Source organism: Lissotriton helveticus, chromosome 4_1 (assembly GCF_964261635.1).
Source record: "Lissotriton helveticus chromosome 4_1, aLisHel1.1, whole genome shotgun sequence".
NCBI lineage: Eukaryota > Metazoa > Chordata > Amphibia > Caudata > Salamandridae > Lissotriton > Lissotriton helveticus.
In genome coordinates this window covers 1565381686-1565405132 of record NC_136063.1, presented here as the reverse complement: position 1 = coordinate 1565405132, position 23447 = coordinate 1565381686, and the positions used below count along the sequence as shown (strand labels likewise).

Below are 23447 nucleotides of genomic sequence, written 5' to 3'. Positions count from 1 at the left end.
CAGTTTGTGCCTCCGTCACCCTCCTCCTCCTCTTTCCTTCCTTTGTCCTCTGTCTACTTACCCTGCTCCTACTCCCTCCCCCCTGAATCTCTCCCTTCGCCTGCTTTTTCCCTTACGTATATGTCCCTATTGTTTGTCTCGACCCAACATGTAACTATGTAGCTATGCTCTAAAACTGTGTTAACTTTGTAACGATGTAACCTTCAACTATGGTCTGATACTCATGTAAAGTGCTCTGATACCACCGGGTCTAGCCAGCGCTATATAAAACCTTTCAAATAAAAAATAAATAAAATGGGGGGGGCAAACGCCATGGAGCTGGTGATAGAGGAGGGCATCAAGCGCAGTAGGCGGGTGTGATCTTCTGTGCCACGTGTTTGAATGAAATGCTCATCTAGGTATAGGTCCCCAGACGAGAGAAGCTCCAGTCGGCGAGGCTGCTGACAGAACCCCTCATTTGCCTTCATGGGGAGCAGGGTATTTTGAGCTAATGGCATAGTAGTTGCGTAGAGACAGTTGAGTCAGGCAGTACTCCGCAGACTGTCCCAGGCCCATTGACTGCACGCCACCGTGGTAGCTGTGGGTACCGGCCACCCAATCGGCCTCCACCACGGTGTTTAGCTGGAATAAATTGGGGTATAAACAAAAATATATGAATTGGTCTTGTGCACAGTAAGAACCAAGATACATGTCAGGAGCAGATGGCTGATAGCCAGAAACCGGTCCTAGGATGCTTGATTCCTGTCCAGGAAAGACATGGCTTGGCAGTTCATGTTGGACTGTTCCCATGAGACACAGGGTCAAGGCTGATTTGCATATGGCCATGTCTGAACTAGGGTGGTGTGGTGTGCAAAAAAAGATGGATTAGGCCCAGATCTCTGTTCTGGGGTGAATGTATGACATTGTTCTGCATTCTGTCCATGAACTGTTGTTTTTGCATTTGTCACCCCGAGTGGGATGGGTATGCTCAGACGTGAGTCCCATGCTCTCCACACCACTGGAGTCAAGCTATCCTGGCTGAAGACGGCTGATAGCCAGAAACCTGTCCAAGGACGCTTGATTCCGGTCCAGGAAAGACATGGCTTGGCAGTTTGGGCTGGACTGTTCCCATGAGGCACAGGGTCAAGGCTGATTTGCATATGGCCATGTCTGAACTGGGGTGGTGTGGAGTGCAAAAAAAAGATGGATTTAGGCCCAGATCTCGGTACTGGGGTGAATGTATGACATTGTTCTGCATTCTGTCCATCAACTGTTTTTGCATTTGTCACCCCGAGTGGGATGGGTATGCTCAGACGTGAGTCCCATGCTCTCCACACCACTGGAGTCAAGCTATCCTGGCTGAAGACGGCTGATAGCCAGAAACCGGTCCTAGGATGCTTGATTCCGGTCCAGGAAAGACATGGCTTGCCAGTTCGGGCTGGACTGTTCCCATGAGGCACAGGGTCAAGGCTGATTTGCATATGGCCATGTCTGAACTGGGGTGGTGTGGAGTGCAAAAAAATGACGGATTTAGGCTCAGATCTCTGTACTGGGGTGAATGTATGACATTGTTCTGCATTCTGTCCATCAACTGTTGTTTTTGCAGGAGCATTAATACCTCCATGCTGGAATGGTAATGTTAGTTTCCCACACTAGATTGTAGCGAAGTCATTTAAAAAATTGTTATGTAAGTGAAATTGTTATATTGACAAATAGGTAGAGAAACTTAGGAAGGACAATCCTTTTTGCAATGGCGATCTGGCCTGGCGGGTATATGCTCATTGAGCCAGGACATAGTCCCTCCGTAATTTGCCCTCAATAGCTCATTCACATTCCTGCTGAGCCATTCTCCCAAGTACCTGATTGGTTCCATCTCCCACTGTAATGAGCATATGGGCTCGAACTGCTACGTGGCTGAAGTAGGGGAAATAGGATAGATTTCAACCAATTGATGAGACTGCTGGATTATCCAATGAATCGGATCGCCTCCCGAATGAGTGGGGAGATATTAGTCCAGGGTTCACAAATGTACAGTGTAATGTCATCTGCAGACATGGACACTAACTTTTCCCTGGCAGTGAAGATAAGGCCCATATCAGCATAATGATTGTGTAGCTGGGCTGCCAGGGGTTTTACTGATATCACAAATCGGATTGGAGATAGGGGCATCCCTGTCTGGTGCCCCTAGATACTGAAAATAAGGTGGAGATAAAGCCATTAAAGCGTATAGACACCGCTAGGAGGGTGTATAGTTGGCTGATCAGATGCAGGGACTGTGGACTAATGCCAAGACACGAAAGGAGGCAGAAAAGGTACAGCCACTCTAAAGTATCAAATGCCTTGGGGGTACCCAGAAGCATTGCGGTTCCCACCAGTTGATGCTTTATGGTGATCACGAAGGCAAACATTTTGCGGAGGTTGTGGGCAGTCGATGGCCCTGGAACAAATCCAGATTGGTCCGACTGGATAATATCAGGCAGAAGGCTGTTGGCAATTAGTTTGGTGAGTATCTTATCATCAACATTTACTATAGATAGTGGCCTGTAAGAGTAGCATCTATTAGCTGGCTTGTCAGGCTTCAATCAATCAATCAATCATTTAATTTGTAAAGCGCACTACTTACCCGTAAGGGTTTCAAGGCGCTGGGGGAGGGGGGGGTGCTGCTGCTACTGGTCGCAGAGCCAGGTCTTGAGTTGTCTCCAGACGGGGAGGGTGTTCCAGGTCTTGGCGGTGTGGTGGGAGAAGGACCTGCCTCCCGAAGTGGTTCTGCGGATGCGCGGGACCGTGGCCAGGGCATGGTCAGCAGAGCGGAGTTTCCTGTTGGGTACGTAGAAGGAGAGTCGACTGTTGAGATAGGCTAGTCCGGTCTTGGGAGTGCCTTGTGTGCATGGATCAGTTGTTTGAAGGAGATTCTCCTGTCGACGGGGAGCCAGCGCAGGTTCCTCAGGTGGGGGGTGATGTGGTCGCGGTGCGGGACGTCGAGGATCAGGCGTGCAGAGGCGTTCTGGATTCTCTGCAGTCTGTTGATGAGCTTGGATGAGGCTCCAGCGTAGAGGGCGTTACCGTAGTCGAGTCTGCTGCTGACTAGGGCCTGGGTGACTGTTTTCCTCGTGTTTGTCAGGATCCATCTGGAGACCTTGCGGAGCATGCTGAGGGTGTTGAGGCAGGTGGAGGAGACTGCGTTGATTTGTTTTGTCATGGTGAGTTTTGAGTGAGGATGACTCCCAGGTTGCGTGCGTGGTCGGTGGGGGCCAGGGGGGTCTCCAGTGATGCGGGCCACCATGAGTCGTCCCATGCTGAGGGGTTGGACCAGAGGATGAGGATCTCCGTCTGGTCTGAGTTCAGCTTAAGTCAGCTTTCCTTCATCCAGTCGGCGACAGCCTTCATTCCATGGTGGAGGTTGGATTTGGCAGTGAGAGGGTCCTTGGTGAGGGAGAGGATCAGCTGCGTGTCGTCGGCGTAGGAGATTATGTTGAGGTCATGCAGTCAGGCGATGCATGCTAGTGGTTCCATGCAGACATTGAACAGCATCGGGCTGAGGGAAGATCCTTGTGGGACGCCGCAGATGATCTCTGAAGCCTCGGACCGGAACGGGGGGAGGCGGACTCTCTGAGTTCTGCCGGAGAGGAAGGAGGTGGTCCAGTCCAAGGCCTTCTCCCGGATGCCTGCTTCTTGGAGTCGTGTGCGTAGTGTGCGGTGGCAGACGGTGTAGAAGGCGGCGGAGAGATCCAGGAGGATGAGGGCCGCCATTGTCTAGAAGAATCCTGATGTCGTCTGTGGCGGTGAGGAGGGCTTCAATATGGTTACAATACCTACTTTTCTTGGGGAGGCTGGTAACTGGCCCAGGGACATAGTCATACATTGCTAGTAGGTGGGGGCAAGGAGTGAGGCCTATTCCTTGTAGAAGGATGTGTTGAACCTGTACAAGCCCAGCGTCTAATCACCAGGCATGCTCTGTATCACCTGTATTATGTATTAACTCTTCCACCATAAAAGAGGCATCAAGATACTGACAGTGCGCTTGGCCAAGCCAAAGAAGTTGGAGTGTGTCAAGGAAGGAATCAAGGGCTGCTGTGTCTGGAATCATGGTGGTGTGCTATAAGTTAAAGTAGAAGAACGTCATGACCTGAACTAACTTGTCAGGTTTTGTGTGTCTGCTGGTTGTCAATATGTTCTGTAATGTACGTGCTTGCCCAAGGCTTGTGGTGAATGCTTGGCAGTGTCTTTCCAGACCTATTCCCTTCGCCATAGCTTCTTGCCTTTGCCTCTCTATTGAGACAGTGGGTCTCCCTAGTCTCCTCATCCTCATAGTCTGACAACTTCTTCCGCTGGGCAGCTAGTGACTGCCCATTTCTGGTTTTAAAAAATGTGAGTTATAGAGTTGGTATATCTGTTTCCAGTTTGGCGGGTTGCGTATGGATTGCCTAAAGTATCCTAGACTGCTTTGCTATGTAAGTGCTCCAGATAACTACTTTAAATGCAGCCCACAGTGTAGACTGGGAGGTGGCCAAACCTTCATTGTGAGTGAAGAAATCGAAGATGTCCATCTGATCTCACCCCTGAAGACTTCATCGTGGAGGACTTGCACGACTAGCCTCTAGGTGAAACTCTGGAGGGGGCAGGAGAGGCGGGTGATAACCAATAATACAGGTGCATGGCCGGAGAGAGTTCTAGGACGGTGACTGACATTTGTGGTCCAGGTGAGGGCGTCCTGCATGAGCAGGCAGTAGTTGATTCTGGACCAGGTTTTATATGTGGGAGTGATGCAAGTGCCCTCAGTGCTATTGGCCTGTCAAAAGCACCAGACATCCTGCATTTTGTTATCCCACATGTGTATGAAGCTGAGCTGCTGTGCTAGGATGGGGCCACCTGGTGTCACTGGATCTATCAATAAGGACTTGAGGCAAATGCACAGCTTGATAAGTTTCAATAGTTTTTAGGTAATTTTTTTAGAAAGTTTTTAGGTGCCACACAGGTAACGCCCAACGTCTCAGGACGTCAACAACATACAAGTACTTTGTGTTCCTAGTGGGTCACTAGATACATCCCTGTGGGCACATCATCATCCCTTAAAGTAAAGAAAGGGTTCCAACGACTTTACTGATGCAGTTCTTTAGTGTTTTTATTATTTTTCATACTTTTTACAGTTCAATTATTCATTATTTCATCAAAATTTTCCTGTGTAACGCATTTGACATTGTTACTTGTATATCCAATGCATTTCGGGCATGTATTTCAGCCCTTCATCAGGGAATAACACTAAAAAATGATAAGGAAATGAAGATAATAACTGATAATGAACATTAATTTTTAAGTAAAAAGCAGTGGTACATGCAGGATATATTCTGGTACGGTTATTGCATCAGCCACAGTAGTGATATTTGTTGATCATCATTAATCTTACATACATAGTGAAAGCATATCTAAAATGTAAATCTCCATATGTGTTACTCAATCTTTATACGTATACGTTGTGAAAAACAAATCTGGCGACTGGCGCCTAACTCTCACATGTTTGTTGTTAAATCGTGAGCATCGGTATCCGAGATACGAGCTAAAAACAAGGAATATGAATATTCAAGCCTCATCTTTAGGTTTTGTAATGTCATAACCTCATTTCAATTGGTATCTGTGCTATGGTGTGTACTGACCTTGCTAGTGCGATCTGTGTAGATTTCCAACTAATCCTCGGCACTAATCCGTTTCAGCAAAACGCCAGCAGTGTCTAACAGGTCTGTTATGTTCCGCCATCAAGTTTCAAAGCAGTTCCGATCACGTGAAAAGGATGATGATTTTCGATACATTTGTTATGTTTGGAATTTAATTATGATGACCATGATTATTTTTAAGGTTATGCATGAAAAACAGTGAAATCTGTACACTATTCCTGTAGCTCCACACACTAAGCCACACGACAATTGATACTTTTGCATGCTCCAGTTGGGAGTTCGAATCCACCCCATATCATTAATTTTTTACACAAGGTAGCTAGTTCACAGCTGAACGTAGTGTTGTATCCACTTTTATACTTGTACGTTTTGATAACCTTATATTTTCATCATCCTTTTCATTAAGAATTGAGATGTCAACTAGTACAGTAAAATTTGCGGGGAAATTAGATAGACACTAGAGTCTTTTTTTAAATCTATTAGTCACATGATCGGAACTGCTTTGAAACTTGATGGTGGAACATAACAGACCCATTAGACGCTGCTGGCGTTTTGCTGAAACGGATTATTGCTGAGGATTAGTTGGAAATCTACACAGATCGCACTAGCAAGGTCAGTACACACCATAGCACAGATACCAATTGAAATGAGGTTATGACATTACAAAACCTAAAGATGAGGCTTGAATATTCATATTTCTTGTTTTTAGCTCGTATCTCGGATACCGATGCTCACGATATAACAACAGACATGTGAGTTAGGCGCCAGTCGCCAGATTTGTTTTTCACAACGTATACGTATAAAGATTGAGTAACACATATGGAGATTTACATTTTAGATATGCTTTCACTATGTATATAAGATTAATGATGATCAACAAATATCACTACTGTGGCTGATGAAATAACCGTACCAGAATATATCCTGCATGTACCACTGCTTTTTACCTAAAAGTTAATGTTCATTATCAGTTATTATCTTCATTTCCTTATCATTTTTTAGTGTTATTCCCTGATGAAGGGCTGAAATACATACCCGAAATGCATTGGATATACATGTAACAATGTCAAATGTGTTACACAGGAACATTTTGATGAAATAATGAATAATTGAACTGCAAAAAGTGTGAAAAATAATAAAAACACTAAAGAACTGCATTAGTAAAGTCGTTGGAACCCTTTCTTTACTTTGAGGGATGATGGTGTGCCCACAGGGATGTATCTAGTGACCCACTAGGAACACAAAGTACTTGTCACTGGATCTATCCACAGCCTGGTCTAGAAGCCTGGTCTAGGAGCACGTTGAAGTCTGCCCCCACCGCCCGCTAAAATAGTAATGGGCCCATTGTGGTGATCAAGTGTCAGACCTCAGCAAATTTCTGAGCTGTTCATATTGGGGCCATAGACAGAGCATAGAATTACAGGGGGATTGTGTTGCATGGCATCTGCGGCGAAAAGGCAACATATCCCAGAGCTTTGGCGTCTAATTGACTAGTTGTTATAACTGAGGTGGCAATCCCCGGCGGACATAGGGTCAGGCAGAGTGTTCACTTTAGAGTTCACCAATTTCCAGTAGAATTTCATGGCGGCCTTGGAGTTTGTGAAATAATGCTGTTTGTTGTCAAGTTGAATCCACAGTTTGGCATGGAGTAAGTCATCTCAGATTTTTTATGGAGGCGGGAATTCCCTGCGAGCAGCCTGTACCCCGAGAGTAAAATCAGGATATAAACATATGATGATGAACAGTGCAATGGTCCCAGATAAGTCTTAGAATGGTGTCCCTGTCCTGTAATTCAGTAGTCTGGCTACAATGGGTCTCACTGGTGCACCAGGTAGAGGATGCAGGCCCAGCATACTATGTGCACGTTTAATGATGAAAACGGTTGAGATATCATCTCCGAACAGCGAATCTCCGAACAGAGAATGGAGCATGTGTTCGACATGGGTTTCTATTATGTTAATAGCAGTTGACTCTGGGACTCCAAGAATGAGGAGATTTGTGCACCAAGATCGTGCCTCAAGATCTTTATTCTTAAGCTTGTTGACTTCCAGTACATTCTCCATGCGGAGAAGGTACTCAATAGTGGTAGCGAGGGAGTCTTCGATGTCGGAGGTGTGGTTTTCTAGGTGGTAAAAGTGATTTTTATGTTTATCTGCTCTTTCTTTTATGCTGTCAATTCTACTAGTCCGTAGCTCTTTTTTGGTATCAATGGTGTGGAGGCTATTTTTCACACAACAAACACCTGCTTCATGTTTAGGTCCGGCATGCTCGCCCCTGGAGCAGTCTCGAAGAGAGCATGAGAGCACTGGTCGTGATCAGTCATGCGCATTTGTCTTTTTCCTTCAAAGGCCAGTTTGGATTGCCTAGTGTCCTGTTTTCCCATGTTGAGGAGCTTTGGCACACCGCAGTGCAACAAGTCCCGCCTCACCCCGCATCCACACGCCTGAAACCAGGGGGGCACAAGCAGATTCTGTCGCAGTTCTCAGTCAGGTGTAGTGGGCAGAAAGTATTCCAGTATCCAGTCCCTTGTTGGCACACACAGGTATATGAGATTAATGCAATTCACTGAATCTGGCCAGCACAGATATGGGGGAGGTGACGTCACTGGCCGCCATGGGCCTATTAAGCCCACACCCGCTGAGGTCCCGCCTCACATTAAGTCCTATATTTCAAATGTCATTAGTGATGGTGTGTGAAGTCATGAGCAGTGCACAGCAGGGAAATGAGTTCTGGTGTAACTTGCAAGTTCCAGAGATTTTTGGATTTTTATTTGAATATAACCTTGCTTTAACTGTGATTTTCTTAGTTTTTTTGGGAACATACATTAATGACCTTTCAATGATTTCTATACTGCATCTAGCACCCATATGTTATCACAGCCTAATGGTTTAGTTCCATTTCAGCACTCCTTATGTTCAGGGCAGTACACCTCTTCTGCCGCTTTGTTGTCAGTTAGTTAAAATCTTCAGAAGTGCTTTTATTACCTTCATTGAGACAGATCCTATCTGGGTCATTACAGCATGGCAATAGTCTAATAGGGTTGTCTCCTCATGTACAGTTCTCTTTTTCTATTAAAGCATATTCTTGGGGCGTGGCCAAGATGGCAGCATGAGCGGACGTGTCATCCTGGCTCACCATCCCTACCCGGCTTAAAGCACTCTCCATAGCAATCCCCAGCCAGTGGAGTGGCACACAATATCGAAGACAGGCGCGGCCACCCAGGGGTTCATCAGAGTTTGATTAGAAGACAAGCAAGGATGCAAAGCGAGCTGCGGCCCGTACCCGGCGCTGGCCGCACCATACCCCTGTGTCGGCAAAAGCAAGCCTGAGACAAGGGTCCGGATGGCTGAAGGCGTTGGCGGAGGGCGCGGCGGCCCGCATCATCGAGGACACAGAGACCCCCACTGGCGCTGTTTGGATCCCCTGGTAATCGCCTGAAGAGCTACTGTTCCCCCTGAGGCCTGCACCCTGGTTGTGGGCCTCGTGTCTGTTTGGGCGGAGGAACGGAGCTTTGGCAGCGGTCTGCGTGAGTGCTGTGCTGATTGGTCTGGCGTTCTGTTGACCTCCCAGCTCACTACCTTGTATTGCTCTGCATCCGGGGGCCCGCACAGCACCCGCTGTGTCGGAACCAGGAAAGATGTGCATGCCCCACCTCACCGCTCTACTGAGCTGCATCGTCTAAGCCTGGGGGGGGGGAGGTAGAAGGCCCGTGGCATGGACTACGGGAGGTCTGACCCGACAACTCCTTTGCCCTGGATCATTGCTCCTTGTGGACCGCAGCTCAGGGACTGGGGTAGCACTGCAGGCCTGGAGCAGCAGTGGGACCCAGCTAGGCCAGAATTTCAGGTTGGCGCCGAGCCGCACAACCTCAACCTTAGCTCAACCGGAATTACCCTGGGAGACTCCCGCCTGCATTTGGATACACGTTGAGTGCGGCAAAAGTGGACCCTGCAACAAACGAAAGAACTGGGCTGCCTCACACGCTGGGACCCGCATGGGCCACCCCTCCTCTTTCTCAGCTCGCTCCTTCACACGGGGGCCCCAGGGGGAGATGAGCGGAAAGGCCTCATCTACCATGCTCCAGTTGTGGTTGTGACTTCCCTGATTGGTCCTAGGATTTAGGGTCTTTGGGGCCACTGGTGTGCGCGACCCTGAAAATCACTGGCACTGCCAGTGGGCTGCAGGGGAATGTTGCAGTCTCTACTTCCTAGAGGCCCACTACACTCTGTCGCTTTGGTCTGGCCATGGCCCGGGTTCTGGAGGTGGGTCGCAAAGGATGGAATGACTCTCTGTGGTCATCCTGGGCGATGGGAGGCTGACCACGGGTACAGTGGCCAATATCTCACCTAGACAGCATCGCCAAGGGCCGAACCGGTCTCCGCTTGGTTCCGGAGCTTGCTTACACAGTGGCCCTGACTGAGGGGTCCTACCCCCTGTGCCCCTTTGTTTCCTGGGGTCCTCTGGCGGGGAGCGATGGCCACATCAAAGCGAAAAAGGACCGTTCAGTCTGTGAAATTCTGCTTAAGGGCGCGGGAGAGGCCCAACAGGAGAAGTTGGTCACTTACCAATAAAAGCACCAAGGGGGGAGATGAAACCAATGGCTCGGTGACCCGTGAGTTTCTGGAGGCATTGTTCGCTTCTCTGTGAGAGGACCTGCAGATAGTGAAAATGAATCTGAAGCTGGAACTCAGGGTAAGTACGCCGAGACATGGACAAGGTGGGGGAGATAGTGGTGGCCCTTGAGGCAGAAATAGAAGCCCTCCAGGAGGAAACTATCCGTTTGCAGGATCAACAAATTGACGTACAGGCCCATGCTGAAGACCTAGAAAACAGGTCTAGAAGAAACAATGTCTGCATCAGGGTGTCCCTATGGTCATGGAGGGCTCAGACCTCGAGGGCATTGTTCAGGCCCTGCTCACCAGCTTCTGGGGGTAAACCCGCCAAGCAGCACCAAGATAGATTGATGCCACAGAGTCGGCGCCCCTGTGCTCCCCCTTGTGCCCCAGCAGACATCCTGGTCTGCATTCACAACTTCAAAGAGAAGGAAGCGATCCTCAAAGCCGCCAGATCAGACCAGAGGATACAATTCTGGGGTCACTCATTACAGTTATTCCAGGACATTGCAGCCTCTGCCTTGCAGAAACGAATAGTTCCGCTCTGTTACTAGCCACCTACTCTCCCAGGGTACTGCCTACTCCTGGGGCCACCCATGTCATCTTATCTTTCAAATGAAAGGTAAAACACACCCGCTACATTCCCTAACAGAGGCTTGCAAGACTCTCAACCTAGATCTCAATGATCAGGATCCCCACCGATCCCCTGCTGACGATAAAGCTCCTGACAGAGACAGCCATAGGTCAAGGCATGGATTGCGACTGGAGCATCCCCACCTAGGCCACCATAACTAAAGAAAGGTCTGAGGTACTGTGCTCCCTTTCCGGTGACAGTTTACTAAAGACAAGTGATGCCAACGGTATTTTACTTGAAGGAAAGTTATATGCAGGGACAGATACTAGAAATTATCTGTCTCGAAACATTGTGAATTGTACAGAGTCAATCTATCGTAATATTATAACGTTCATCTAGTTGCTATTAACAACAACTAAAAAAAAAAATTACACAAACAATAATCATGATTTGTAACTTTCTTTTTTTTTAAAAAACATTTTCATTTTTTTATCAAATGTACAAATCAACTAGTCACACAATATTTCATCTTGTGAGAAAACAATCAGCACAATCAAATTTTTCTTTTTGTTAACCCTTAATCCTTGGGTTATATATGAAGCCCAATTAATTGTATACAAGGAAAATATTGGCAATGTCTTTTCTGGCCTTAATTCCTTTTCGAACACCAAGGTATCGAGGGAGCATGAGAAGCAATAATTAATGTCTTTATAGCTTCTAGTCAAATTGTACTCCTAGGGATTATATCCATGAAATTTCGAAATCAAGGGGGTGTCGAAATAGATGATAACTGTCGACGCGTTTCGGCCTGTCAAGCAGTTTTAGGCCTCATCAGGACAATGGGCATTAAAAAATCATATTGATTTACCACAGCATAGTTTCACAAATTTGCCAGCCCCAGCTATGGTATCGCGGAGCTTGTGAATTAAATCACTCCAGGTAGACAGCGAGTATGAATTTCTCTGCTAAACACAGCCTGTGTTAGTCTATATATCTCGCCACACCGGTGAATCAACAACCTTATTAAGAACTCGTATTATTTTTCACGGTCCCATTGTGTTCGCCGATTGATTTACAATGCAAACACGGTGACAGCAAACTTGATGATGACCCCCCCGTGAGGTACTGTACAATATGATGTGGGGAGGATACTTTGAGGGCGGTGGTGCTGAACCCCGCTGTTAACTGACAATTCGCTACATCCTGGCAGTCCCCACTTGTCTGGACCTTCACGTCGTGATGGACTCTATGGTCTATATAATAGTTCAAGCTTTTTGTTTGGGTTTTGGGGTGAAGTTTGGGTGTTCCCCTTCCGACCAACCATACCAGATCAGGACGATACACCCCCAACAGCTTGGCTCCTATTAACCTCCCAACCAGCCCTATGAGCCCTATGTCTATTACTGCTTAGCCTCTCTTTTAATTATAGATCCTGGAGACCAAAGTCCCTAGCCTTAATATACTAGGCCTCAACAATCCCATTAAGAGGGTGGCGGTTCTCTCCCTATTAGAACACTAACGGGGGTCATATGCCTGCTCCAGGAAACACACATGCTTCCCCAAGACAAGCATAGAATGTATACCAAGAGATTGCCCCAGCAATTTTGGTCATCAGGAAAAGGGAAGACAGGGGGTGTGGCTATTCTTCTCTCCAAACGCTTCGCCGGGGTGGTCCTGGGTATATTTCTTGAGATCAAGGGCCCCTTGTTGGCCATTCGTGTGCAACTTGAGAATTTCACTTCACTGTAGCCTCGCTATACACCCCAAATGAGCTGCGAAAGGACTTTATGATTGGTTCCCTAGCCAAAGTCCTCCGTTCCCCAGATCAGGCGATTTTGGAGGGAGGAGACTTTAACATAGTAGTGGATGCGGGACAGGACCATTCTGGACAGAGAGCTGGGCACACTTGGGCTCTTTCCCCTGAGGGATTAACTTGGTTAGATGTCTGTGGACTGTGCAACATCTTGCGCTCGCGGCACCCTGATGAATGTGATCACACTTTCTACTCCGTAGCGCATCAGATTTACGCTCGCTTAGACCACTGTTTAGCCTCCCCTTCAGCCTTGGATCGGGGAACAGCCTCCTCCATTGAATCCCGCTCCCTATCTGACCACGTGCCCATCACGCTCACCCTGAGCGCCCTCTCACCCCCCACCCAGACCACCACCTTGGCTGCTGCGCGAGATGTTGTTACACTCCCCTGAGGTGGTTTTAGCAATCAAAAAGATGCTAACTGATTACCTGGCCCTTAACGACACAGGCACGGTCCCCCTCTCCTCTGTGTGGGAAGCCTTGAAGTTGGTTGCCCGGCAGCTCTCTTTGCGAAGGCAGCCCATGACAATAAAGTACGGAAGGATAAGAGGAGGGAATTGGAGGATCCGTGTTGGAGATGTAATCCATCTATAAACGCACCGGAGCTCCCAGAATTTGGTGTAGACTAGAAAAGGAGAGGTTGCCACTTAAACGTCTTGACCTAGACAGGACTGAGTTTGCGATGCTACGCCTCAAGCATAAATTTTACTTGGGGACCAGCAAAAGGGGGTGGGGTGAGTGAGGGATGCTGGCGCACCACCTGCGCAGCAAGCAACATGTGAATGTGGTTGTCAATACAGCCACTCTCTGGGGTTGCGGTGGCTGATGCCTTTGGTATAGCGACTGAATTCCAGGCGTTCTACACCAAGCTGTATGCAAGGGATGCCAAATTGGTATTGGACCGCCTGGCCTACGTACAGTCGGCAACTGTCGCACCTCTCCCACCTGCTGACACAGAGGCACTCAAACAACCTATTTGAATAAAAGTGATGTCCGCGATCACTAGGCTGAAGCCATTGAAATTGCCTGGCCCGGACAGGTTCAGCACTGACTTCTATAAGACGTTTTGCTGGGAATTGGCCCCTTTTTGATTCGCCTTTTTAATTCTAGCACCTTAATGGAGTCTATGCTACAGGCCTCAATCTCAGTAATACCTAAGCCAGGAAAATACCCTAAACAATGCGGTTCTTACTGCCCCATCTCCCTTCTCAATGTGGACCCTAAACTGTTCGCTAGTGTCCTCGCTCATCGCCTTAATCCCTTGATGCCCGGTCTCATCGATCCAGATCAGGCTGGATTTATCCTCTTGCGCCAATGTGGGGACAACACCAAGTGCATTTGCCATCGTATTGATAAAACACATCGCTCACGGGAGAAGGCCCTATTGCTGGCTATAGATGCAGAAAAGGTGTTCGATTGAGTGCACTGGTCCTGTTTGTGACTCCGGTGCTTTGGTGTGAGCGAGCGGTTTGAAAATTGGATTACAAGCATGTATAGCACCATGGTACGGGTTATCAGGATGCGCTCCGGAAGGCTCGCTATTGAGAGGAGCACAAGGCAGGGCTGCCCTCTTTCTCTACTCCTCTTTGCCCTGTACATGGAGCCCATTGCGCAGAAATTGCAAGACAACCCTATGGCGTCAGGCATACCTTTCGGGTCGATCATCATTTGATTTGTCTCTACACGGATGATATAATTTTCTCCATCACCCGGCCCCTGTCCTCGCTTCCAGCCATTGTCTCAGAGCTGAGTGTATTTGGAGCTATGTCAGGCTTTACAGTAAACTCACAGAAATCGCAAGTATTGAACCTTACTGCAAATCAGGGCACTGAGCAAACTTTGTGATCCCGGTCCCAGTTCCACTTCCAGTGGGTTAAGACAGACCTCCCCTACCTGTGGCTAGTTCAGGCATGGAGTCTCACTAAAACCGCACAAGATAACTACACCAGACTCATGGCCCTAATCCGCAGAGATTTAGACCAATGGCAATGCTTGCCTCTGTTGTGGCTGGGCCGAATAGCCAGTGAAAATGAATATTCTGCCTCGGGCCCTCTTTATTTTTCAGACACTCCCCCTCTCTCCACCATCCGGCGTGATTAGCAACCTTCAAAGAGATTGACCGTTTTATATGGGGAAAGACAAAGCCCAGATTGCAAAAGCAGTTTCTGCAACAAATAAAACGAGGGGAGTCTAACGGTACCTAATGTCCTGTGGTACTTTCAGGCAGCAAAACTGAGGCACCTGGTGGAGTGAAACCGCCCTATGACGGAGAAGCACTCGGTCTACATGGATCAAACAGTGGCAGGTGCACAAATTTGGTGCGAGGCTTGGCTTCCCCTTGCTCACAGATTATGGGGTCTCTACTCATCCCCAGTAACCAGTCCTACACTAAAAGTATGAAAGCATGGGATAGGGTGATGGAGACCACTGGGCTTTTAATTTTTCCCTCTCTTATGACACCTTGTTCGCAAACCCACAGTTCCCCCCTGGTATGTCCCTGGCCGTCGCTAAGCGCTGGGTGGCGGGTGGTTGTAAGCGGATTGGCTGCCTCGTTGACCATGAGGGTCTTATCCCATTTGATCAGCTGAAGACTCACTATTCCTTGCTGGGGCAGAACCATATTACCCACACACAGCTGACTCACTGGTTGCTTAACACTGTGATACGCCCCAAAGCCAGTAGACCTATGACCCCCTTTGAGAAATGGCTGTTCCTAAACACTGACAATAAGAAGCTCATTGATTAAATCTATTGCCATTTGATGAAATCATCCTGTAACACAAGACCCCAGGCCAGGAAGCAGAACTTGGTTGAACCCTTACAGACAAATAATGGGAGGACATATTTTATAGGACACACCACACGGCACACAACTCGGGGCACACTGAAACTGTATACAAAATTAGCTCATACTGGTACTACACCCCTGTGCGCATTAAAAAAATTTAATGCACTGTGTGACGGGCAGTGCTGGCGAGGCTGTGGCAACCCAGGGATGCTGCTGCATCTTTTGTGACGTTGTCCAAAGCTTTCCAGATTCTGGGAGACGTCCTGGAGGACATCGATTCTGTCTTTAATATCGAAATCTCTCGGTTCCCCGCATATACCCTTCTGGGGTTCCCCAAAGCACTCACATACCCACTTCGGCCCCCAGAGGTTGACCGATTGCAGTGGCCCTAAATGCTACTCCTGGCCAACTGGGGCTTAGACACAGTCCCGGACCACAGACAATGGCTTCACCAGCTCTGGTCCCTCTTGGTCATGGAAAGGCTGTTGATGGCGACTGGCACTGATCCTATTGCATATACGAAAATATGTTCCCCAATCATTGCTATCTTATCCAAATAGTTCAGGAAATTGACTTGCCCATCCTATCTGTGTATCCTCAGGCTACTGCCCTGTGAGCAAGAGAAACAGGGGGTAGTGTGAATTAACTGACTCCTAGCAAACACTGTCTCGTCGTGACCCCAGTAACGACAGACACTTATAGTTATATTCAATGGAGCTTTATTCTCTGCATCCATGCATGTCCTAGTCCCTATTCTAACTGCCCTTTCCTGTTCATACCCCGCCTCTTCCCCCAGCCCCGATGCTCCTCCCATCCCAACTACTAGACTGCACAACCTCACATCTCCCCCTTTGTTAACAAAAGAAAACTTGAACCGTTTCTAGTCCATTTCCTCGATTAATCTCCTTGGTTTGACAATGTCTCTCTGTGGTCTAACACAGGGTCCACTGTCGATCATCGCATTTCCTTGCGACTGGCCCAACCTCACTGACTGACTTGGTTGAGTTGCTTCACCAATGTCTGGTTGCACTGTGTCTTTCTCAAGTATTTCCTTCATGCCTGGTGTGCATTTCTGAAAATGAGATGCATTGCGAGTAATTCTTCTTTGCTCCGACTCAGCCGTGATCATGGTACCTTTGTGCTGGGTAACAGTGAGAGGTTCATCTTTGAACCTGCAGTCTGTCTTCTTGGTCTGTTCCTGTTTGACCATGACACAATCTCCAGTTTGCAAGGAGGGGGGCTTGGCATGCCGTCGGGCATCAGCGTATATTTTCATTCGATTCTTCTCCGCGCAGTCAGCCTTAGCAGTTTCGTGATGAATGTGTGTCGGAGACACCGGTGTCAGAGCTCCTTCCCACGTAGGAATCCTTGTCCTGATGGGCCGACCTAACATAAGTGTGGCAGGGCATTTTCCGGTGGTCGAGTGGGGGGTAGTTCGATAAGCCCTTAACACTTCATTCAGAGCCATCTGCAAATCTTTCTTTTCTAGCGTAGCCTGTTGGAAAGTCGTTTTCAAAGTGGCCATGAATCTCTCAATGGTGCTGTTTGCTTGTGGCCTCAAAGGGGTGACCTTCCGATGTCGAAAGTTCAGGTGTTTCGCAAAATCACTGAATTCATGGCTATTGAAAGGAGGGCCATTGTCCGGTTTGAGTTCCTTAGGAACACCCCACGCAGCAAACACTTCATCCAGTACCGCTATTGTGCTGGATGCATTGGTGGATGACACAAATTGAGCGATTGGGAATCGCGAGTATTCGTCCATGATTGCCACCACATACCGACCAGATTGGAGGGGTCCATAGAAATCCATGACGAGTTCCTGCCATACTCCATCCGGCAATGGGGTCATCTGAAGTGGAGCTGGAGGATCACCTGATTTTACCAGTTGGCATTGTGGACAATCTTTTAACGTGGACTCCACTATTTGATCTAGTTGTGGGAACCACACTCTCTCTCTTAGGGTTCTCTTGGTGGCAACCACTCCTCTATGACCTTTGTGTGCAAGGTTAACCACTCCTTGGTGTAGTTGTCTAGGGATGACGATCCGGTGGTCCCTCAGCAAGAGCCCTTCTGAGGTGGTTGATAGCTCATCCCTGACGTGACGGAAGGCTTGCATCTCATGACGTAGCTGTGGGTCTTTCATTTCATCCTCACTCTCATGTCTCCATCGATGTGTGCATAACCGACGCTTTACTTTCTGGAGGATGTTGTCTTGGGCCGTCGCCTCCCTGATTGCTTCAAGGGGAACTGCGGGCGGTCGGGCTACACTTACCACAAAGTGTATGTACTCTTCGGCCATCGATGGGCGTGATTCATGGGCTGTCTGTGGATGTCTGGACATGTAGTCCGCAGGATTCTCACCCTTCCCGGGTTTGTGAATGATTGTGAAAGTGTATTCCTGCAATCTCAGACCCCACCTCTCAATGCGAGGAGGCATCTTGGCCTTGGGGTTACCAAAAATAGTGACAAGAGCTTGGTGGTCTGTGACCATGGTAAAATGCTTGCCAAAGATGAACTCATGGAAATGTTCACATGCCCACACAACCGCTAGTCTCTCTTTCTCGGGCTGTGAGTAGGCTTTCTCGGTGTCTGAGAGGCTGCGGCTGGCGTATGCCACAATGTAACGTCGCTCCGTGTCGTTGTCATATTGAGCCAGAATGGCGCCTAGACCAACGGGACTGGCATCCACAGTGATTTCCGTCTTCCTTTTTGTGTTGAAATAGGCCGGGTTATACGTCGACTCCACTGCTTTCTTGATTTCTTGGAATGCCCTCTGACACGTAGGGCTCCACACAAACGGTTGTCCTTGCTTTGTGAGTGCACGAAGGGGATGACTGATCGTGGCATAGTCTTTGATGTATCTGGAGCAGTACCTGGCCATGCCCAGGAATGACCGGACGTCACTGACATCTAGAGGGCTCTTGGTGGTGTTGAGCGCAGTCACTTTCTCGGGATCAGGCTTCATCCCAGCTCCTGAAAAGACGTGACCAAAGAACTTGAGTGTCGATTGATTGTACTCACACTTGTCTTTGTTCAACGTTAAGTTAGCTTCCAAAAGGGCATAACACACACGGTCCAGGGCCTGATCATGTTCTTGAGTATTTGATCCATACACCAGTATGTCGTCACTGTAGTTCAGTGAATTTGGGATGTGCCTGATGGTTTGGCGGATCACCTCTTGAAAGATTTCCGCTGCGGAAGAGATTCCGAAACTTAGTCTTTTGTAGCGAAATAAGCCCAAATGTGTTGCAAATGTTGTGATGTATCTCGATTTTTCATGTAACTCCAATTGATGATATCCTTTATTGAGATCTAATTTGGAGAAGACGCTGGCTCCATTAAGCGCTGCTATCATGTCGCTCAGGTGCGGCCCTGGATGTCGTTCCCGTTCAATTGCAGTGTTGGGAAGCCTCATGTCCACACATAATCTCACTTTCTCAGGGGTGCCCTTCTTGGGGACGATTACCACAGGGGACACCCATGGTGTGGGACCGTCTGTTTTTTCAATAATGTCCGCTTGAAGCAGTTCTTGAATCTCGTCCTCCACGGCCTGTTGTAGGTGAAAAGGGACTCGCCGGGGATGTTGAGCAATAGGACGCACCTGGTTATTTATGTGCAAACGAATCAGGCATTTATTCATTTTTCCAAGTCCTTGGAAGAGCTTGGGAAACTTCCGAATGATGTCAGGATTGTCATGGACTCGATACAGTATTTCGACCAACCTGAGTCTTTCAGCTGTGGGCAAACTGAGGAGACAATCAGCCTCCGGTCCATGGAGGACATGAATATAGGCTTGAATTGTTGTGGACTCATGTTTAAGTGTCGTAGCGAACTTGCCCAGACAGTGAAGTGGTTTCTTCGACATCCAGGTGAATACTCTGACGTGCGCAGGGCTTAATGTGGGCTGCGGTCTCATCTTGTTGTATTCGGTCACTGGCATGTAGTTGAGTGACGCTCCACTATCAAGTACAAATTTGGTGGCATGAGTCCCCACTTCGATGTCCAGCGGAGGATATTTTTTTAGTTGATCCGGGTCTGCCACCATGCAGACATATTCATCGGTGTATTTTGTCTCTCGAGAGGTCGACCTCCAGTGCGAGTTTAAAGACTCCCTGCTGGAATGTGACGAGCCAGAGGGCGACACTGCCCGGTCTTGCACGGCCTTTGCATGGTGTCGCCGTTCATCAGTTCGAGATCTTGGTTTCTCACTCTTCCTCTATGTGTTGTATACTCCACACATGATTTCAAAATGGTTCATGCGTCCACATTTATGGCACTGTTGCCCCATCGCTGGGCAAGAATCGGTGTGTGGAAAATCATACCCACATCGATAGCACTTCCTCGTGCGTTCTGGCTTCCTGGTGTAGCGCGATCTCTTTTCTCTCCTTTTGGAGTCGGGCGTTGATTACTTCGACGTGTGTGTCTGGACGCTGGGCGAGACTTTCTCTGGTGGTCACCAGACCTTCTCTGAGGGTCGGAGCTCTGAGTCCAGTACGCCTGTTCCCTCTTTTCGCCCCTTCCTGTCTCCATGACCTTTGCATGTTCTTCTGCCTGGTCATGCACTCTCGTCATCTCTTCAATCTCATCGAGATTATGACTCTTTCTCAGCAGTCACCTGCTAAGGGTTTCTGCATGACAACCATCGATGACTTACAATCGGATGGCATCGTCAGTTGAAAAGGAATCAAAGTTGCAATATTGCGAGAGTCGACGCAGTCGTGAGTTGAAGGTTCTCATAATTTCTTCTTTATCTTGGCGGGCCTGATGAAACACGTACCTCTCATAGTCCACATTTCTTTTATGTACAAACTTTTTGTTAAATGCTTCACGTACTTTATCATATGTCCCTTTATCATCTGCCGGTAGTTCTTTGATCACTTTCCCAACAAGATTGCGGAGTGCAATTAATTTGTCCCTGTCTCCGGCGACTTTTGACCCTTCTAGGTAGTCTTCAAAGTCTTCCAAACATTCCTGCCAGCGAGGACCCATACTTCCGCCCGCCACTAGTGTCAATGGCTCCGGGGGGCGTAGATGAGAAACGATGGGCACGGCAGGAACAGCCACAGCCGCAGCTGCACCACCTCCATTTCGAGCAGGTGAGGTTGACATGGCTGGGCTGACACGATATCAACGCACTTGTGTTCTTTGGGCGTTCACCTTGCACGGCTCACTGCTTGTGACAGCTACGGTCGCCGTTCTGTCTCTTTCAGGTTTTCGCTCACCTTCTGCATTTACTCGTGTTTGTTTGCTATTTTCTTGTCTTAACCAATGCTTGTTGGATTTTCGTCAGTGTTTATTTGCAGGTATCAATGCTTGTCTTGCATGGACCAATGATTATTTCTTGAAGCCTGACACTGCCTGACCTTAAAATGGCCGCTTGCAATCCACACATAGATATCCCAATAGCTGCCTGACTTCAAGATGGCGCCGTTACTGAACTCTCATCTCCCACGAGATTTCATCTCCATTCATTCTCTCTTCAGGACTCACCGGCAGCCGGTCTCGGGGGCATTAATCTTCAGGTCTCCAGACCTTCTCTGCAGCAGCCACATTCAGGTAAGGTTGGGGTGGGCTCCCACCTTACTTCGCTAGGTCCCGCGCTCACTCGGCGACAACTTGCCGAATCTCACGCATCGGGGGGGAGATCCCGATGTCGGGGGCCCCTCGAGCTCCGTCTTCCACCGCGCTCGATGGCGCTTGCCAGCAGGCCTTCTTGGGGCAGTGTCCACCGCCCGGGGCAATCTCTTACACCTTGGGGTGACAGGCAGAGTCGGAGTGGGCTCCCGACTTCTGCTCTTTCTGCGCGTGCCAACTTGCATGCATCAGGCGTGAGTCGCGTTTTGGCGCGATCGAGCGTTTTTTCTTTCAGACGCTCGGATGCTTGTTCTCTCGGCTCCTCTTGGACTCAACGCAGTCGCCTGACTTGGGAAGAGGTCACCTGCTGCTGGCCTCTCGCTTCAGGCGGCAGCCTCACTCTTTACAGCAGCACTTCTCTTTTTGAACGCTGCTCGGGATGGGACACTCCTGCAGGGTTCTGTGGGTGAGTTTATCACTCATCCCACCCTCGTCGCCAGTTGTCGTGTCGTGACCCCAGTAACGACAGACACTTATAGTTATATTCAATGGAGCTTTATTCTCTGCTTCCATGCATGTCCTAGTCCCTACTCTAACTGCCCTTTCCTGTTCATACCCCGCCTCTTCCCACAGCCCCGATGCTCCTCCCATCCCAACTACTAGACTGCACAACATCACAAACACTAGCTGAACTAGGCACATTACATTGGCGGGATGGTCCATGTCGAAAGGGGAAAGGGTAGGGCGATGGGAGTGGGAGTCTGTTCAGTTTGGGTTAGTTTCCTTTCCTTGTTTCACTGTTTGGAATGTGCTTTGTACACTCAGCAACACCACGTGGAGGCCACGTTGAGACAATACTGAACATGAAGTGCATTGCACATCTTAACGAGTCTTGACTGGCTCTTAATCCCCTGTCCCCTAAGAGTGCCCGACCTATGCTGGATTGTAGGCGGCAAGCTGTGTATTACCGTAGCTACATTGTGAGTACACAGTTTGATGGATATGGCTTTGTTCGCCTGTATGCAATTGAACCTCGCTGCCGGCCCGGTTTGGGTTGTCGCGATACAAAAGGGGATGATGGACGGAGCGTTTGAACAAATCAAACACTCACCCCGAGTCAACTGATCTGGGTTTAATCCATCACCATTCTTTAGTTCACTCAGCCACCCCAGTTCAGACATGGCTATATGCAAATCAGTCTGACCCTGTGCCTTATGGGAACAGTCCAGCCCGAACTGCCAAGCCATGTCTTCCTTGGACCGGAAACAAGCATCCTGGGACCAGTTTCGGATTCATAATCCTCATCAGCCAGGCTATCTTGAATCCAGTGGCCAAGTGAACAAGGGACTCACGTCTGAGCGTACCCTGCCACACTTAGGGCGAACAAAGCGATACAAAAGGGGATGATGGACGGAGCGTTTGAACAAATCAAACACTCACCCCCAGTCAACTGATCTGGGTTTAATCCATCACCATTCTTTAGTTCACTCAGCCACCCCAGTTCAGACATGGCTATATGCAAATCAGTCTGACCCTGTGCCTTATGGGAACAGTCCAGCCCGAACTGCTAAGCCATGTCTTCCTTGGACCGGAAACAAGCATCCTGGGACCGGTTTCGGATTCATAATCCTCATCAGCCAGACTATATTGAATCCAGTGGCCAAGTGAACAAGGGACTCACGTCTGAGAATACCCTGCCACACTTAGGGCGAACAAATGGGGTGGCTGAGTGGGCTAAAGAATGGTAATGGATTAAACCCAGATCAGTTGACTGGGGGTGAGTGTTTGATTTTCTCAAACGCTCCGTCCATCATCCCCTTTTGTATCGCTTTGTTCGCCCTAAGTGTGGCAGGGTATGCTCAGACGTGAGTCCCTTGCTCACTTGGCCACTGGATTCAAGATAGCCTGGCTGATGAGGATTATGAATCCGAAACCGGTCCCAGGATGCTTGTTTCCGGTCCATGGAAGACATGGCTTGGCAGTTCGGGCTGGACTGTTCCCATGAGGCATAGGGTCAGACTGATTTGCATATAGCCATGTCTGAAATGGGGTGGCTGAGTGGGCTAAAGAATGGTGATGGATTAAACCCAGATCAGTTGACTAGGGGTGAGTGTTTGATTTGCTCAAACGCTCCGTCCATCATCCCCTTTTGTATCGGTTTGGGTTGTAGGCAGCTTGCTGTGTATGTGATCATTCTTCTGGCCTGCCAATAAAAAAGATTTGATCCTAAAGCATATTCTTGAAAAAAGCACTCTCGGCCTTAAGCAGCGATTTGGCAAATTGAAGTTCATGCACAGATATCCAGTGTCATCTCCTTTGTCACTCATTAGATGTGCCTCGTTACCAAAAGCAGATCAAATACATATTATGGATATAATGGATGTGCTATCTGAAAACCATTATGGAGAAAATATATAATCTATGGAGATTGTTCCCAT

At 48.5% G+C, this 23447-nt stretch overlaps 1 protein-coding gene across 1 annotated transcript in view; it reads left to right on the top strand.

Annotated features, from left to right (window-relative positions):
- PKD1L1 (polycystin 1 like 1, transient receptor potential channel interacting) overlaps nt 1-23447 on the top strand; it is a 1793388-nt gene that overhangs the window by 816228 nt on the left and 953713 nt on the right. The gene's annotated exons all lie outside the window — the stretch shown is intronic.